Genomic DNA, 20,184 nt, shown 5'->3' with positions numbered 1-20,184 from the left:
AGTGGTTGCACCATTTGACATTCCCACCAACAGTGGATAAGTGTGCCTCTTTCTCTGCATCCTCTCCAGCACTTGTCATTTTCTGTTTTGTTGATAATGGCCATTCTGGTGGGTGTGAGATGATATCTCATTGTGGTTTTGATTTGCATTTCTCTAATGGCCAGGGACATTGAGCACCTCTTCATGTGCCTCTTGGCCATCCGTATTTCCTCTTCTGGTAGGTGTCTGTTCAAGTCTTTTTCCCATTTTGTAATTGGGTTGGCTGTCTTTTTGTTGTTGAGTTGAACAATCTCTTTATAAATTCTGGATACTAGACCTTTATCTGATATGTCATTTCCAAATATTGTCTCCCATTGTGTAGGCTGTCTTACTACTTTCTTGATGAAGTTCTTTGATGCACAAAAGTGTTTAATTTTGAGGAGCTCCCATTTCTTTCTTTCTTTCTTCAGTGCTCTTGCTTTAGGTTTAAGGTCCATAAAACCGCCTCCACTTGTAAGATTCATAAGATATCTCCCTACATTTTCCTCTAACTGTTTTATGGTCTTAGACCTAATGTTTAGATCTTTGATCCATTTTGAGTTAACTTTTGTATAAGGTGTGAGATACGGGTCTTCTTTCATTCTTTTACATATGGATATCCAGTTCTCTAGGCACCATTTATTGAAGAGACTGTTCTGTCCCAGGTGAGTTGGCTTGACTGCCTTATCAAAGATCAAATGTCCATAGATGAGAGGGTCTATATCTGAGCACTCTATTCGATTCCATTGGTCGATATATCTATCTTTATGCCAATACCATGCTGTTTTGACCACTGTGGCTTCATAATATGCCTTAAAGTCCGGCATCGTGAGACCTCCAGCTTCGTTTTTTTTCCTCAAGATGTTTTTAGCAATTCGAGGCACCTTGCCCTTCCTGATAAATTTGCTTATTGGCTTTTCTAATTCTGAAAAATAAGTTGTTGGGATTTTGATTGGTATTGCATTGAATCTGTAGATCAGTTTAGGTAGGATTGACATCTTAATTATATTTAGTCTTCCAATCCATGAACACGGTATGCCCTTCCATCTATTTAGGTCTTCTGTGATTTCTTTTAGCAGTTTTTTGTAGTTTTCTTTATATAGGTTTTTTGTCTCTTTAGTTAAATTTATTACTAGAGTTAATAAATGAGTACAGCAAAGTAGCAGGTTACAAGATCAACATTCAAAAATCTGTAGCATTTCTATACACTAATAATGAACAAGCTGGGGGAAATCAAGAAACTAATCCCATTTACAATCGCAACTAAAAGAATAACATTTTTTTTAGTTATTTTCACCATGATTGCCATCACCATTCTTTGGACTTTGTTTTAAGCCTAATGTGGGGTGACATAGATTGGCTCTTGTTTAAAAAAATCTAAAATATTATAGATGCATTTAAAAATAATCTTCTAAATTTCTTGAAACTGGTCATTCAAGACTAGTTGTGATTACATAACTACTGATTTTATTTTCCATTGAAAAAAGTCCTCAGATATTACATTGAGATTGGGGGGAGTGTGAGAGATCAAAACTTTGCCAATTCTATTATGTATGCATAATAGATGCAGTTGTCTTAGTTTACCAGGACTGCTGTAACAAAATACTGCAGATTGACTGTCAAAGGGGAATTTATTACCTCTCAGTCCTGGAGGCTGCAAGTCCCAAATAAAGATGGTGGGAAGGCCATGCTTTCTTCACAGTCTGTACTGTCCTGGGGTGGCTTGTGGGCAATGGACAACTCAATTTCTGTCTCTGTCACATAGTCGTATCTCTCCATCTGTCTCCTACTAACTGTGTCCAAATTTCCATGTATATATGTCATTCATATTGGATTAAGGCCCGCCATAATCCAATGTGGTCCCATTTTAACCAATAACATCTCCAAATTTCTTATTTACAAATGAGTCCACGTTCATATGTCAGGGGTAGGCCTTGAACATGTCTTTTGTTGGGATATGACTTAATCCATAACAGAAATTATCATTATACATTTTGATAGACCCACTAAAATTTGTCATTCTCATTTTTAAAAGGTCATCATAACCAAAGTCACTCATCTGTAGCTAAAGATTGAAGCATATCTCTGTATGAGTGAAGGAAGTGTAAGATATATAGGGAACTCATATCTGCTTTGACAATAAACTCTATTATTGAGAAAAAAAGATTTTGGATTAATTAAAAAAGCCACCAAAAGTAAGTGCTAGAAAAAGTCGAACATCAGTAGTAAAGTTAGTGCATTTCATCTGGTTTTCAGTGTCTATTGAAAACTGTTTTAACATTAGAAAGGCTCCAACCCGAAATCTGCAAACGGTGCCAAAACCTCAAAACCACAAAAGGCATAGAACCACGTCCTATTTAATTGAGGCTGGATGAAGAATGGCAGTAAAATATTGTTTGAGGTTTTAGGTATAGTGCTTTCTTCCAGCCAGGAGACAAAACAACCTCCAGATGTTCAGATGGCACACGCATTTCCTTTTCTAATGTTCTCTTGTGACCTTCTAATTGTTTATAGCAGTTATAATTACAAAAGAAAAGTAACATTTTTTAAAAGAAATTTTGGGAATTTTTCCAAAAATGGATGCTTGAATGTACAAATCATTTTTCCTCATTTGAACTTTGAGTCTCATAGGATTAAAGGGATGGGACTTCCTGGAACTGTAAAATGAAACTAGTTCTTAAACCACAGCCACTTACTGTCTGGCTAATGAAGCCCTATTTGAACAGCTGATTATCATAACCTTCAGCTAAGGGGTGGCCTAATTAAGTAAAAGGATCTATTTCCCAATTATTTCATAATAGACATATAAATCAAGTGACATAGTTGCATATTATTTCCTTCTGATGAGGAATACTCAACCAGACTCCGTTTTATGGAATTCCATGCTGTCCTATTTCCAAGCAATCTGATTGAGTAGGGTTAAAGGTTTTAAGGCTGTTTCAAGTTATCCAAATGTAGTAAAGTATCTAATGTTTACAAATTTTATGACTTGTGTATGGTGAATATTCGAATACTCAATTTACTATTTTTTTATTTTATGTGTTTGGCACCACAAAATCACAGACACCATCCAAAATTGCAATATAAATAATTGTGATGTATTCCCTTTAAGGAAGATGAATATTTTTCTAAGATTTCCCCTTCATAAGACTGTAGGTTGACAGTAGCAACAGAAAATGTATCAGTTACCTGCTGTTTTTAACCTTGACAAGGTATTAGGACCCATTTTATAATTGTGTCTGTATCGTGGTGGTGGTGGTTATTGTTGTTTCTTAAAGAAAATTGTTTTTCTCTGAAATATATCCACTCATTTTTTATTCTAGCTCCTTGAAAAACTTACTTAAAAACTTCACATGTAAATAACTTTTTGTTTGTTTGTTTCTCTTGAAGGTACTGTGCTTCAAGAGACCATCATTATTCTCTGGAGAATATACAACTACCATTCTTCTCTGCTTATTTATTTTACCCAGAGAGAATTACAACAAGGATAATGTGAGATAACAGGTGCATTAGTTTTCCATTAATGTCATAAAAATTTATGACAAACTTAGTGGCTTATACAACACAAATGTATTATCTTGGTTATGGAGGTAAAAAAGTCCAAAATAGGTCTCCTGGCTAAAGCCAAGGTATTAGCAGAGCTGTATTCATTCCTAGGGGCTCCATTTTCTTGCCTTTTCCAGTTTCTGGTGTCTATCTTCATTCATTGGCTCATGGTTTCCTTCCATTTTCAAAGCTAGCAGTTCCCTCACTCCAACTCTGCTTCCATCATCACATCTCCTTCTCTGACTATGACTCCCTTTCTTCTCTCTTTCACTTAGAAGGACCCTTGTGATTATATCAGGCCTATGTGGATAATCTAGGATAATTTTCCCATCTTAGTATCAGTTGATTAGCAACCTCAATTTCATCTACAACCTTAATCCTCCCTAGTATATAAGATAAAATGTTCTGTTTCATTTGTGATTTTATACTTCATAGACACAGTCTCCTCAGGATCATAATATATTGATTACTATTATTTTCATTTAATTTATTGGAACTACTTAGCAAGGAATAAATAAACAATACGTGAGATGTTTTACTGATGCACCTTCTTTTTAATAAAATGATTATTATAATTTTAATATCTGTTTGGCAAGCTCCTATGTGCCAATAGGATCAGTTGCATGATGGCCTTTGTGGGAACTTCCAGAAGCCCTATTGCAAATATTTCCATAACATAGAAAGTTAATACATTTGAAAACTTTTTGTGCTAAACTTAGGTTTGTTAAGCAACCTGCCTTTAGTGCTCATTATGTACCGTCTATTTTATGAGCAACCCTAGATTTTGCCCTCAAAACCACCTTTCTTAGATGATCCGATACAAGCTCAAAGACATTGTGAAACTTGGACAAGGTCACAGACAATACATGGTGCAACTGAGACTGAAAGTTGGTTCTGTTTGAGACCATTGCTTAACAAATAATGCACTATAGCAAAGCCAAGAAAGGAGAGTTCTAAAAATAATTATAGTGGTGGAGTAAGACAAGGAAATAATGTGATGCTAATAAAGGACATTGAAAGTTTTGATGAGTGAGTGGTAACATTGTGGCAGAGACTGGAAAAATCTGAGGATTTCAAGAAGGTCACTGGGGTCAGAAGGAACCATTACCAAAAGAGAGAATGGATTAGATAGTAAATTGCAGGGAGTTCAAGGGTGAGAGAAAATGTAGAAGGGGATAAAAATTCAATGTTGAAGATAAAAGCACAGAAGATAAAAAAAAAATGGGTATGCAACTGAAAGAATGGAAGAAAAACATCTGTTTATGTTATACAAAGAACTGGGAATGGAGTTACACAGATGTGAGTTTATACCTTGTTTCTATCATTTAGTATCCAAACTCTGGCTATTTAATTAATATTTTTGAACTTCAGTTTCCCATTTGAAAAAAATCTGTAAGTTTTCAAAGATAGGTATATAATTATTAGATATCATTAGTTCTAGAGGATTCAAATGGTGGAAGATGGATTGCATGAAAACAGAGGATTGAGCACAGGAAAAATGAGAGTTTTTTATATAGAAAGAGATAGTGGTTTTGAGGTGATGGAGAAGAAATGGAATCTAGAGAATAAGTGGAAGAGTTAACACCCTTGTCAAAGTTCTACATCATATGTATCTCCTTAAATAAACCTATAAAGATGTTCTATAGTAGTAAGGCAGGCATCAAAAAGGAGGTGAGGGTATAGAGAAGAGGCTTCCTTTGATAGACTTCCATTTAGCTCTTCATAGTTTCACTGGAGAGTCTCTCTAACTCTCCAGAGTCTGTCTGCCTTTGCATATGACTGTGTTTCTATCCAGTCAGTTCGCAATGTCCTGCCAAAAAAGAATCCATTGCATTACAATAAGATACAATACAATATAACACATGCAATACAATACACAGCATTATTATTGAGTTTCTGCAGCCTGATTAGCTTCCTAGATTTACCATATTTATAGGTGACCAAGTGTGCAGCAGTATGGAGGAGAAGGCTGGTACTTTTCTCCATGGCAATGATAATCTGTCAGGAAACTCATGGTAGTTTGGCTCCTGTGTAGCTGACCTTCCTGACAGTCCCATTTAAGTGAAATGCCACTGCAGCAATTCTAGCTCATCCTAGAAGAAAGGTGATATAGTCTAATCGTTATTTGGATTGTGGTCAGGATAAGCTATGTAGTTGTTGTGTTGTTTGCTTTTTTCTATGAGAAACCACTGTGACACAGGAATCAGCAATAAAACTCAGCATGCTCTCATATTTGTCCTCATATAATCACCAAACAACTTTCTATTAGAAATTAGTGCCAGGAAATCTTAACTGTGCCTGTTGACATATTTAGAGTTATTTTATCAGACAGTCCTATTAGTAGAGATATTTGGCTTGCTTCTTTTGTCTTTCTTATAGAAAGCTCACAACTAATGAAAATGCATAAGGATACTAATTGTGTTATTTTGGGTTCTTTGTAGGATTTTGTTTTTAAAATTTGATTTGTAAGTAAAAATATAGAGTACAATTATATATACAACATAATTATAACTAAAAAAAGATGCTTAGTAAAGAACTGTAAGAATCAGCAAAATGTTAACAGGGTTGTACTTGAATGATGGGATAATATGCATGGTTTCTTCTTTCTACTTTTATTCAATAACTTAATTATTTTTTACTTTTAATATAAAAAAGTTCTATATGACCTCAAATTTCTCTTCTCATAGTTCAATTTACACATTTTGGTGGGTTTTTATTTTTCTATTTTGTTTGTTTTTCTCTTTGCTATCTCAAGTGTATTGATTCATGGAAACAGGCAGGGGATAAATTATATTTTATACGACAAAATATTTTGTTATATAAATATTTTGGTATAAAACAAAGACACACCTCATTTACATTTTTTACTCAGTTCTAGTGCATTTTTAAAAAACAAATTGTTCTAGAAACATATATACTACCTAAAATTGCCCCATTTAATCACATTTACATCTCATTTACTTTATTTTTAATTTTTTACCTGTAAGATTATTAATCAAAACTGAAAAAGTTTATTTATGCAGACATATATCAATAATAAAACAAATATAAATGGAATGTTCCAGAGACATCTTAAAAGTTCCAAAGGAACACAACGCTAGGCAAAAATATAGAGTTAAACCATGGTTGTACAACAGGATGCATCCATTCCTGCATTTTCTCAATAAGTTCTTCCTTATATTTGCCTTTCTCTTTTCCAACTTGTCAAGGTTTGGCTTTGTGTTTAAGCATTTGGTTTTAATCTTTATCCAGTTTTAGCCTGGTGAAAACCACCTTGCTTGGGTGAATGCTGACGTGGGTAGTTGTGCCATTGGCCTTCTCACGTGGCATCCTCTCCATGTGGATGATGTCCTTCTTTCTGTACACCTGGGTTACCCTGCCAATTTGCTGACCTTTTGTAGTGTCCTCAAACCACCTGGACCTTGTCGTCCTTGCAGATGGGCAGGGAGTGTACTTTTTATTTCTGCTTGAGCTCCTCGGAGAGTGGGGGTTACATGACCTTCCTAAGCACGTGCAAAGGAGCGTTGACGTGGTATCTGCAGTTCTTGCTGCATTCGAGGTCACAAAGGGGTAGGACTTCAGGGTGACGGTCTACCTGGTGCCAGGCGCGCTAATGCTGTCTCATTGACTTTTATTTTAATGGTTTTTTTTCTATGTTAGCTATAATTTTAAATGATCTGTCACACTGCCTTTGAGAACTCTATAACTCCCAGTCAGAAAGTAAGAAAAGGCAAGTTAAAAGACTGAAGCAGAGTCAAAGAAAAAATAAAAATCTACCAGGAGAATCTCTCTATATTAGATAGCCCAGCTGGTGGTATTTGATCTGTTCACAAGTTTTATTATGGAAATGTATAGATGACTGCAGGGCATCCTCTTGGGAATTTGGAGTGGATCTCTATATATGTGCTGTGATTTTAAGGGAGGAGCAGAGGCTCCTCCTGTTCTAAATTGGTTAGCTCTATCTCTGGCTTGCTCTACTGATTGAGACTTGTGTATGTGTGTATATGTATAAAGAGAGATTAGAGAAGAGAGGACATGAGAGGTGAGGAAAGAAGGAAGAGAGGAGATATAGCCATTTATTTAGTGGAAACGATAAAGACTCATAATTGTTTTAAGGACCAAAGTTGGGGTCTGTTATTCTGAACACTAAAGGGAAAAAGCTATAAAAAGATGATCTTCTTTGGCATCCTCCTTTTACAGACATTTATAACAAGAATGTGACAATGTTCTACAAATTTATTTGAGATGTAGTAGAATATATGTAACATATTAATGAGTTAAGTGGTTGCGTAGGTAAATTAGTTGTATTGGATTTTCACATAAGTATGAAAGTCTTGACATTGAGTGGAGTGATGATTTTGTCCTCCGATATATTACATATTATTTCCAATTTTTTGTTGTTAAGACATTTAACATATACATATACATATATGTAGGGAGACATTAAAAAATTCCATATGATATATTCTTTCATGTTTATATTAAACTAGTTATCAGCTAGTTTATTAGTCAATCTTTTGCTAATACTTTTAACTGTATACTCTTCCCACTCAAGTATGTTCTCATCAGATATCCTGAGGGGGTTGGACATGAATTGTGTTGCAGTAAGAAATTATATATGTTTAAAAATATATATACATATAAATTGTTAATATAATTTTTGTGTATATAATTTATATATGTATATAAATTACATGAGATATGTATATCTCACGTAATAGTGCATTGTAACTATTATAGCATTATTGGAGTTTCTACTGTGTTTGCAATATTCACTAGAAGCCATGGTGCCAGAAAGATGGTAGAAACATGATTAGCACACTTCTGTTTTCCTGAAGGGAAAGAAAGAGAGAAAGGAGCATAAAGAATATTCAAAAAATAATGGTTGAAAAAGGGGGAAAAGAAATGTAACAAAATAAGGTATCAATGGCTAAGAGAGTTCAAACAGAGTTGAGAGGCAACTTTTATGCAAGCTTCCACTAGATATTACTGAACTGTAGATATTGTGGAACTGTAACCCAAACCAAATGTTAAAATCTGTTCTATAACTAATGGTTAAAATGTGCTTTGAAATGCATTGGTTTTTTGTATATATGTGGTATTCCATGATAATGTTTTAAAAATGGTTGAAAACTTAATGAAAAATATGAATCTACATATCCAAGAAGCTCAGTGAATTCCAAACAGGATAAATTCAAAGAAAGCCACATGGAGACACATTGTAATCATGTTGTCAAATGTAAAGACAAAGAAAAAAATCCCATAAGCTACAAGACAGTAGCAACATGTCATATAAAAGGGGTGCTCAATTAGAATAAGTGCCAGTTTCTCATTGGAAACCATGGAGGTGAGAAGGCAGTGGGATGACCAAAACAGTGCTGAAGAAAAAGTAACTCCAACTAAGAATTCCATATCCAACAAAACTGCCCTTTTAAAATGAGGGAGAGATTAATACATTCTCTGATAATCAAAACTTAAGGAGGTAAGTCAACCACTAGACAGATAGGCCATATAAGAAATGCTAAAAGAAGTTTTTCAGGTTGAAAGGAAAGTATGCCAGACAGCAGTGCAAAGGCTTCTTGGCAGATATGAAAAAAGTCAATCATCAAATTTATACAGAAGGGTGTGGGACCTCAAATAGCTAAAACCTGCTTGAAAAAGAATAAAGTTGGAAGATTCACTTGTCCCAATTTCAGTACTTACACAAGCGGAGAGTAATCAAAACAGTGTGGTATTACACAAGGGTAGACATATAACCAATGGAACAGAATTGAAAGTTCAGAAATAGACAAATGCATCTATAGCCAATTTGTTTTTGACGAGGATAACAAGTCCATTCAATGGGAAAAGAATAGTCTTCAACAAATGGTGCTGTGAAAACTGGTTATCACATACAAAAGGATAAAAGTAAAATTAAGCAAAAAATGGTGAATGACCTAAACATTTAAACAAAACATTTAGAAACAAAAGGATAGAGAAATATCTTCAGGACCATGTCTTAGGTAGAGGATTCTTAGATTTACATCAAAAACATGAGCAACAACAACAACAACAAAAAATAGAAAATTTGAACTTTATCAAAATTAAAAAAAAATACTTTGGTGCATCAAAAAATGAAAAGATAATCTACAGATTAAGAGAAAATTTTGAAACCATATATCTAATTAGGATTTAATATCCATCAAATAAAAAGAACTCCTACAACTCAACAACAAAAAGCGCAAAGCATAAGTTTTTTAAAAATAGGCAAAGGACTTAAATAGACATTTCTCCATATCTATAAGGATATTAAAAGATGCTCAACATCACTAGCTATTAAGGAAATGTAAATCAAAACCGCAATGAAGTACTAGCTCATGCCCTCTAGAATAGCTGCTGCTAAAACCAAAAAAAAAAAAAAAAAACAGCAAACAGAAATCAGAAAATAACAAGTGCTGGTGGTGAGGATGTGGATAAATATGAACCTTCATACATTTTTGGTGGGAAAATAAAATGTCCTAATCGCTGTGAAAAAGAGTTTGGTCATTCCTCAAAATGTTGAATATAGAATTACCATATATACTTCTAGGTATATTCCCAAAAGAATTGAAAGAAGGGATTGGAAAGATATTTGTACATGAATACCCATAGTAACATTATTCCCAACAGCCAAAAGTTGAAAGCAATCCAAGAATCCATCAAGAGATGAATGGATAAACAAAATGTGGTATATGCAAATAACAGCCTATTACTCAGATATAATAATGAAGTTCTGACACAAGCTACAACATGGATAAACCTTGAAGACATCACGTTGAATGAAATAAGCCAGACACAAAAGGACAGATATTGTGTGAATCTATTGAAATGAGATGTTTAAATTCACAGAGACAGAAAGTAGAGTATAGATCAGCTGGGGTTGGGAATATAGTGAGTGGGGATTTGATGCATGATGAGTGTAGGGTTTCTGTTTGCAGTGATAGAAAATTTCAATAATGAATGGTGGCATTGGTAGCTCAACATTGTGAATGGGATTTAAGACCCTGAATTGAGTGCTTGGTAATGGTTGAAATGGGAAATTTTGTGTTGTTTACATGTTACATCAACTTAAAAGAGAGAGAGAGACACTAAAGAAACAATGACATTAAATACAATGCATGCTCCTGGATTGACTCTAATAAGGGTGGAGACAATTCCCAAAAGGACATCAATGGGACAATTAAAAAGTTTCATTATAGACTGTATGGTTTATAGCAATGTTAAATTTCTTGAACTTGTAATTATATTTAATGTGGTTACACAAACTGATATCCTTATTCTTAGGAAATATACAGGGAAGTATTAAGTTGTAAAAGAACATGATGCATGCAACAGACTCTCACAGGTTTAGAAAATAGCTAAATAGATAAATGAGAGCTAGCTAGCTAAGATAACTAGAGATAGAAAGAATCGTACAGTAAATATGGCAAAGTGTTTAAAGTTGGTAAATCTGGGTAGAGAATTCATTGGAGCGCTCTATATTACTTTTGCAACTTATCTTTGCAACTTCCCTGTAAATTTGAAATTATTTCAAAATATAGAGTTAATTAAAAATTCCATTGCCCTTCCTAAAACAGATAACTGTTTTGAAGCAGATTGTCAATTATGGGGAGGAGGATGCTCAGAATTAATGGGCTGGTAAAGGTTTGGGAATAGTTATTTTAAAATTCTGTAAATATTAGTTGTAAATCTCCTGGGTTTCCTACTTGACAGTGTGGTTCTCTTCCTGTTAGTTACATTGGTTCTTTTGCTCGCAACATTCTAGAAAGCTTTATGAGAGAAGGCACATTCTAAATTGTTGGCAAACCTTTTGCAAGGTAAAATTGAATATATATTATTTGCAGTATCAGGAAAGATCTAGATTTTTTTCTAACTATACTATAGGCTCTTTTTATTCTTTTGGTAAATTCTTCCAGCGTTAACTCCTTTCATTTGTAGATGAAGAAATGGATAAAGATTCACTTTGAATGCTGGCAGTGCTATGAACATGATTTCTCCCTCAACTCAGAATTAAGACTTTTGGTTCTGTTTTTATATACTAGTCCTCAAAATAGGGTAACTGTAGATGGTGTCTGAAGATAGTCTTATGATATACAGCAGTAATCTACAAATAGGCTCTAGCTTCTCTAGGAACAAACACTACAGGATAAACAGAGAAACATTCTCTCAAATGAATTTAAATGTATTTTTATTTGTAGACAACCTACATGACATGGTTTCCTTAAAAACAATGCCTCCACTCCACTCAAGTTCAAAATAAATGAAAAGTTCAAGATGGCATCAGTCCATCTGTCTAAGTACTCATAGTGTATGGATGAAAGGCAGTGGTCACTTGTAATGACCAGTGATAGATCCAAAGTAACTGCCAAGTCTGTCAACATTTCTCCATTTCTAAACCATCCTCAAGGAAAATCATATATGAAAATCATCATATATATGAAAATCATTACGCCATCCTCACAGCAATCCAGCAGAGCAGCCATACTACATGGATTCATGTTTTCACAAATGAACAGCTGGTTAGTTCCTGAAATTAGCAAAGATATACTAGAACTGCCCCAGCCGTAGAGGGCTTGACTCTTTCTGGTATCTTTTCTTCAAGTTCGCCTTGGATTGAGTTTGTGTACTCTTTGATGTACTTCTTGTAGGCATCTTTTGTGAACCTGGTTTCCTGCAAAGGATGGTTCATAGCACCACCACCAGTGCTGACTGTGCTTTCATCCTGGGAGCTGAGGCATATGCACCAATGAGTGTGTCATCAGTGCAACCCTCTATCCTACAGACCATCTTCCCCTCTAATTCCAGCACAGCCCCTTCGGGATCTCATGGATCTTGTAAATGCCAGAGGGCATCTCACTGTGGCACTGCAGTTATCTTTAGGCTTTCTTTGTTTTCATCCACAGCTACTGACTAAGCAGAAACAAAATCCACTAACCTGATCATTTTAAACTTGCATATAACTTTAAAACTTCCATTAAATTGGTAGTCAAATATGATTGAAGATTTTCAAACATTAAAAGAAGTTACAGCTTTTAGAGATCTAAGCATCTATCCAATATGGTATCAATATCACATCCACGCACACACAGGCACGTCTTTGAAATGTATGGAAGAAATTAACATCTACTTAAAGTTGTCTTCCCCATCATTGATATAAAGTCACTAGTGATAAGACTATAAAATTTCCTCTGGCTATCCCATTCTATAAAAGAGAGAATATGATTTTTGAGGGTTCTCTAATTTCACTTTCATTTTTCACTGAACCACAAACCCAGGACAACATATTTGTCACATTATGCTCCAGTTTTTCATAGTGTTCTTGCACAGATTAAATTTTTTAATATGTGTAAAGAACAAAAGAGAATGCTTGATACCAAGTGATCACTCTTATTATTATCCTTATTGTTTTTATCATAAGGATAATATACATAAATATATGTATGTTGATGATCAGATCAGAGACTTTCTATTGGCTCAATTTCTCCTGGAACTATATTTCAAGAAGCTAATCATTTCAGAACTGATATAGGTATATCCTAACTTGTAAGCCCTGATGTCTTTGTTCCAGGAGTCTAAAAAGACTTTTGTTTATCCCAAAATAGCTGTCAAAGGCAGAAACAGGGATGTGAAAGAGAATGGTCATGGATGAGAAAGAATGTGGGGTCAGTGGTTTCATGGGATGTTAGAGGGTTTGCTGATGCTTGCTTCTGCAGCTAGAAGGATAGCCTCCTGGGAAAGAAGGTGAAATCATTTACTTTAGAGCAAACATGTAGCCATGGGTGGGGATGTAGACAGAGTTCAGCACCTAGAAGTGGCTGGCTCCAAGAGCTCAGATGAGAAAGATGGGTTTATAGAAGAACAATGGAAAACCTTAGGTATCTAGGGATTAAAAATAATGGCAGAATCTGAGATAGGATGTGTCTGCTATCTGTCAAGGGTAAAAGGATAATAGTTCAGATACTTCTCATGGTCAGAAGGTCTGCAAAGTGGAGGTCAGCTAATGCACTTGATTTTGACATGAAGTGAGAAGCATCAAGATAAAGGTTCTTTATGTCTTCTAAATCTTCAGCTGTCAGTGAATTTAAGAGTAGGCTGTTTTGACCTCATGGGGAGGACAAGCTGCTGATCTCAGTGTAGGTGAGCATGATAAGCTATTTGTAAATTAATGAAGGTTGGACTCTTTGAATTACTTTACTTGAACATGCCTAGAATTTCTGGTGTTCGGGTATTTGCTGGTCCTTGAATTAGAGTATATTCTTAGTGGGCCTGACCTGTTCACAGGCAATGGCTACCAGTTTGGACCCACTGTTGGTATCATCATTACTCTTTTCAGAGCACATAGAGTCCTTGTGGCTGGATTCACACTGCCCAGTACCTTCCCTCCACCTCCTTCAACAGCCAAGCATACCCATCTCTCTTCTCTTTATGCACTGTGAGCACTGCACACACAATATGTCCATGGTAGAGCTCTCCATATTCTTTTCTCTGCAACCACCAGATTTCTTCAGTTAACCAACTCATTGATTAATATGGAAAATGTAGAGCGCATGGTAGCTATTCCCTTGATGAGCAAGGGTGTTTCTACTTTTATATAGCTTTGAAGAACATGAAAAGTGATGAAAGGTGGCATAAATTAAAATATCATCAGCTTCCATTTGCTTCAATATGCACCAAACTAGCTGAATGAGGAAAAGGAAGCACCCTGGTTATTTTAATAAGCATTAATTTAAAATTTTAAAAGTGAGAATTCTGTATAATTAAGCAAGTAAAGAGACTTGTGAAAACAGGGATGCTCAATCAAAATCTCAAGGCATCTAATCTCTATTCCTCGACCTACTCCATGAATCCCCTAAAACAGGTGATGCAAATGGCTGATATGATTTTTTTCTTTTATGAATAAAGTGTTCAGATGTGGAGAGGATGCCTTATTTATACGTGGTTGTCCCAAATCTTCACTTAATTTCTGTTTTTATCTTTTACCTAAAAATAATCCATCATTACTGTCTTTCTGCAAATAGCATATTTGACTCAAAAAAAAGTTTCCCCAGACAGCAGAGATTAGCATGTCTGCTAACTGTCGCCATCTAAGCTCTCTTCTACTTGAAATGTTACTCCAAAAAAAGTCCTGACAAAATGTTCTTAGGACATCAAGCATCTCTGCTGCTCAGAACCGGCATGGGGAATGGGGAAGAAAATATATGTCACCTGGTTCCTGAAGTGGAGCACATTCAGTTTTTCCCTTTGTGTTTTCTTAAAGAAAACCCTAAATTGAGATACCAGAAACTGACTTGCAGTTATAGCCTTGGCTCTTACATGCTTCGTTTCCTTTGCTGCTATGAGTAAATATATCTTGTGTAGATCATTAATGCCTGTGTGGGGGGTGAATAATCTGGAAATGAATCTGCATTAGAGGAAAATTTTTAAAAGAAAGAAAAGGCAATTTGTATAGTTTCCTATGTAGTGGGTGTTTTGGGAAAGACTCTACACATATTAACTTATTTGATACTTATAATAATCTTATGAGAAATATAATTATCATCCACTTTTTGTTGAACATGAAATTGGGGTCTGGATTCCAATGCAGCTCTCTCGCTGCAAGTCTGTGCTTTTAACCACTGTGCAATTCCTCCTACAGAAAGTATCCCTGCTTTCTCCATGCTATGTGTTTCTACTTTACTCCTAAATCACTTCCCCATTTAGTACTGTTGCCCTTTCCTCTCTTTTGCTATTGTCCTTCCCCTTCTCAATAGCTAGGGTCCTCTTGCTTATGCACCTTATTCCAAGTAAGGTTTACGCTCAGCAGAGCCCAGGAGTCCACTTGACTGAAATTTATAGAGCCAGATGCAAGGAAAACTGTGGTCCTCATTTGGGGAAATTTTGGAACCATTAATTTCTACATCAAGTCCTAGTCACTCCTCCAAATACTGAGCTCTGATTTTGGTACAGAGCTTTCTCTAGTTCTATATCCAGTACCCATTTTTGTAATGGGTGTGTTAGCTCTTTCATCCAGATTGGTGTTGCTGTTTGATTGTGGTTCTCTTTTAGAACCTTGACTGAGATTTTCTTCTGCTCCTCTAAGCCTTGTGGTTCCTTCTTCTCAGGCCTTGGCCTTATATTTTGACCTCTGATAACTACTAACCAATCTAACACTAACCTCCTGCCTTCCTATCTTCTCTGTGTCCTTGACTTACTAGCCAAGCACCCTCTTCAATTCTGGCTATAGCTCCCCAACACAACCCTCTTTGCTGCGGTTCTTTAGATTTGTTTTTTTGCCTTCTAGATTGATATCTTTGCATTGCTTAAACCTCCTCTCCCCAACATGTGTTATGCCCTATTCTAAAAATCCCTACAAGAGGTTGTCTCAGAGGCACTGTTATAGGCTAAAAGGTGAACCCAAAAGATATCCATGTTAAATCCCTGGAGCCTGGGAATGTGACCTTATTTGGCAAAAGGTCTTGGCAGATGTAATTAAATAAAGAATCTTCAGATGAACATCCTAGGTTTTCTGGGTGGACCTTAAATTCAATAATAGGTGCTCTTAGAAAGGCAGAAGGAGATTTGAGACAGTCAGAAGAGGAAAAGACATAGGCAGAATAAAAGTAGGAAAGGTGGACGTGGAGGCAGTCATATACTCAGGAATGCCCGGAGCCACTAGAAACTGGAAGAGACAAAGGACAGGATGGAATATCCCTGAGAGCCTTTGGAGAAAATGTGGCACTGCCAGTATCTTGATTTCAGACATCTGGCCTCTAGAAATATGAGAGAATAAACTTTGGTTATTTTTTTACACCACCATGTCTGTGATAATTTGTTACAGAAGCCTCAGGAATACAGTCCCTAAGATGTTGCCAAATTATTATACTGCACACACATGCTTTTGGAATTGAGTTTTCATAGGGATTTTATGTTGTCATCAATTACCTCTTGCTGCCTATGACTAGGCAGCAGGGCTTCCTTGATAAATAGAATTTACATCTTTCTACTGTTGATGCTTGGTCTGTCCCATTGACTTCTAAGCTTTAGAGCATGATGTTGTTTCCAGCAGTAGGATCAGATTTGACTTAGAAATCTTTTAGCCCTTCACCCTGATCTCCATTGTTCTCCCCAAACCACCCCAAAGAACATAACATGTTTAATTAAACACCACACCACTGCTCTGCAAATGAAGTTTCAAGACCAATCATTTTCTGTCCTCTCCCCTTCTTCAACTCTGCTTGTCACCCGTAAGTCCCTCCCTAATAGAGTGTCTAAAACTGACATTGACTTTCATCAGTCAGGATGGACAACACCCCCAGGCTGTCCTCACATCTTCTCCTGACACAACATACCAGTTTGGTGTCTTCTTTTCCTGAGCCCTGCTTATGGCTGGGGCTTGATAAAGGCTGGTAACCTTAATTTCTTACTGTTCCTAGATGATTTTACATTTTGGTTCCTGTCTTCAATCCAGTGTAACAGAAATGTGAGTAATGGTGGGTATTTCAGACACTTAGGCTATTATTAATAACAGTATTCTGAAACAAGTCTTAATGGCTCACATCACAATAGATAATGTGGACTCTGTCACTTAAATGGGGGTCTGGCAGTAGAGAGAGCTAGACTCCATAGGCTGGGAAAATTATCTCTACTTATAATCTGAGCTGATGATGGGGGGATTATCTTGTTTTCCTTCTTGAGCCCATTGTATTATTTTAAAAAATTCAACATAAATATATTAAAACTGACCTACTTTTTAATTTAAGTCATTAAGGCTTCGAACATTTACTAGATCATTGTGTTAAGCACCATGCTAGGTCCTGAAGTTTTAAGTAGAAATCTAAGGTCTAGTAAACACATGATTAATTATCATGAAAAATGGTAAGACACTGGAAATGCATCAAATTAATAAAAATAAACTAGTCAGCCAAACCCATCCTAGAACAGAGCAAGGTGCCTCATACAGCTAACTCTAAACTATATAAGACGTGGGACCTCAGGTCGATCTCCCCATCTGTGTAAAGAGATACTTACCTGCTTTGAGTTCATCGTGAGAACATCTCTTCTACTATAAACTCAGCCATCAGCTTTCAAACTGTGAACAGTTTACTTTCTCCGGTCTCCCCTAGTCTCAGAGAATCATAAAATCACTTCTGCTATAATGCATGTTTCTTTTGGGCAAATTACTTCCTATGTGATTGGTAAATAACAGAAAACTTAGTGCTGATTAATTCATGATTTTTTTCTAGCTCACTAATGGTTTAAAGTGATCATCTCAAGCTGTAATTGAAGAGAAGTTTTGGTTTATGAAAATCTCAAGAAATCTACAAAAGGGCCTTCCTCAGTGCTAGTAGTTTCTGGTTTAGTAGACTTAATAATTCCTGTGGTAAGATAGATATCCAGTTAAAGCTGCAAGAGCAGGTGAAGAACTGAGATTAAATTTTACCCAGTATCAAAACAATGGATTAAGGAAGAAGGCTCTAACTGATTCAGATTTGGATCAATTTGTAGAATAAAGAAAGCATGTTTTCCTACTTAAAGCTGTAAAGAAATGACTGACAGTTGTCAATACAAATGCTGATAGAGATTTCACTTGTGCTATTCTTTGATTAGGATTATTATAATCTTTAATGTTCTAGTTACAAAGTTCTATAGGATTTGAGTGGTCTTCCCCAATCTTATTTTTCCCAAAACTTAGTGGTTTTGCTACACTGGTTTTTCAGACATACATAGGCATATATAGATTTGGAGCAGATGATTCTAAACTCACTTTGTCATTTTTTTCTAAGTTGTGTTTTATTAAGTAGGGAAAAGCATTTAAAGCTTGGAGAGATAGCTTCTATTCTAAACTGCCATATACAATTTGCACGGCACGATTTGCCAATGTGTAGTTCCATTTGGTGAGAAATTTGTAATGGCAGCAAAACATCCAAATATTCTTTATGCCAATCAGTTCTTTTCAATTTCCATTGTGTGGCCTTATTACAGATGATATTTTTTCGTAGTTAAAATATCTGTTTCTGAGGCAGTAACAGAGTTTTAGGATGGGGAATTAGGTCTCATCAATTAAATATTCCATATTATCTTTTTTGTACCCCTTGCCTGAATGTGAAATTTTTAAAACTTTCCAGCATATAAAATCTGAGCATAAAATATGCCTGAGAATCAGAGCCAACTCTGGTAAAACCAATCGTGTTTCTTCATTTGAACACATTTTCTAAAGAAGGATGGACAAAAGAAGATAATGAAGTTAGTAATTACTCCTTAAATTAGATTCATAGTGACCTTGTGCAAATCCTCCTATAACTCTGAGTGAAAAGATATATTCTACAGCCCACACAGTACCCAGCCATAATTACAGCTATAATTCTGGGGGGAAAAAAAAAACAAAACACAGCCTCAAGTTGTTGACTCCAGCTGTTCTCTTGAAATGAATCAGACACTGAGAATTCTAGCTCTCTCTCTCAACAATAGCCTTAAAATTAAAAGGGGAGTGAGACTTGCTGAGATTAAATCATAGTACCTACCCAGCTCAAAAAGCATAAATTCAAAGAAGAAAATCAATCAATTATACTAATAATCAGTTAATAATCACAACCAGGCAAATAAATGTTCCTTTAAATTTTTCAGAAGGATAAACCTGCCTTTTGGGTCTCAAATTAGACAAGCTGAAGTTTGAATTCTGGCTGTGTTGTTTATGAGTTATGGGATTTTGGACATCTTAGTTTCCTGAGCCTCGATTTCCTCAGTTACAACAAAGATGCAAAACTTAGGGCTATATTTTATAGTTAAATTTCATGATGCCTGCAAAGCTAACAGTGCTTAAACAGTAAGTTTTAAATCTGGTTAGAAATCATGGTAGCATTTACTCAAAATAGTCAGACAGCCTATTGATAAATTAAACTGAATCCTGTTTTCTATCATGGATACCTCCAAGATAGCAGCCATGCTCAGTCCCGCCCCCAGAATGGTAGCCAGATCATGTTCATAAAGAATGAGTATGTCTTTTCTCAAGAAAATGAAATACCTTTTCTGGGTTTCTGGGTTGGAAAGGAGTCATTGGCAATCATGTTGGGATTTTGCTGAAGCTTTCTTTTTAAGCTTTTTTCTGTTGATGTCTGGGAAGCGGCATTGCAGCTGGATTGTGTGAAGGAAAAGGGGAATGAATGTTGTCTGAGCAATGAGAGCTAAGGGCTGAATACAGAAGGGACTGGATACAGGGACAAAATGGTGGCGCCCGGGTACCAAGGTTTCGGAGCACTGGGCCATACCTTGAGAGAGGTTCTAGAGTGGGTCTGCTACAAGAGGGTGGGGACGGGGCCTATGGGAGGGCTGTTGCATCTGCAGAGGTTCCTGGGAATGGTGCTGGAGCTGAGGAGCAACTTCAGCCCTTCCTCCCAGGCAGAGCTACTCAGGGCAGTGTGAGCACCTTTGTGTCTTCCAGAAACTTGAACTGAAAATTGCATGGCTTTCCTGCAAGTAGAAGCCAAACTCTGTTCACATCTTCAGCCTTCGCATACCACATTATTTGGTTACCCAATGAGGATGTTTCTCTGAGTCTCCCACCCTCAAGTTAAGACCACCTGGGAACCCTAGTGGGAGGGGAGGAGTTGGAGGAGTTTCTGGGCT

At 36.1% G+C, this 20,184-nt stretch overlaps 1 pseudogene; it reads right to left on the bottom strand.

The window, feature by feature from the left end:
• Positions 1 to 6,588: 6,588 nt before the first annotated feature.
• Positions 6,589 to 17,604, bottom strand: LOC143661094 (large ribosomal subunit protein uL24 pseudogene; annotated as a pseudogene).
• Positions 17,605 to 20,184: the final 2,580 nt, after the last annotated feature.

The sequence above is a fragment of the Tamandua tetradactyla genome, chromosome 17, assembly GCF_023851605.1.
Source record: "Tamandua tetradactyla isolate mTamTet1 chromosome 17, mTamTet1.pri, whole genome shotgun sequence".
NCBI classification, from domain to species: Eukaryota; Metazoa; Chordata; class Mammalia; order Pilosa; family Myrmecophagidae; genus Tamandua; species Tamandua tetradactyla.
The sequence above is the reverse complement of the archived record's forward strand: the minus strand, read 5'-3'. Positions and strand labels throughout refer to the sequence as shown.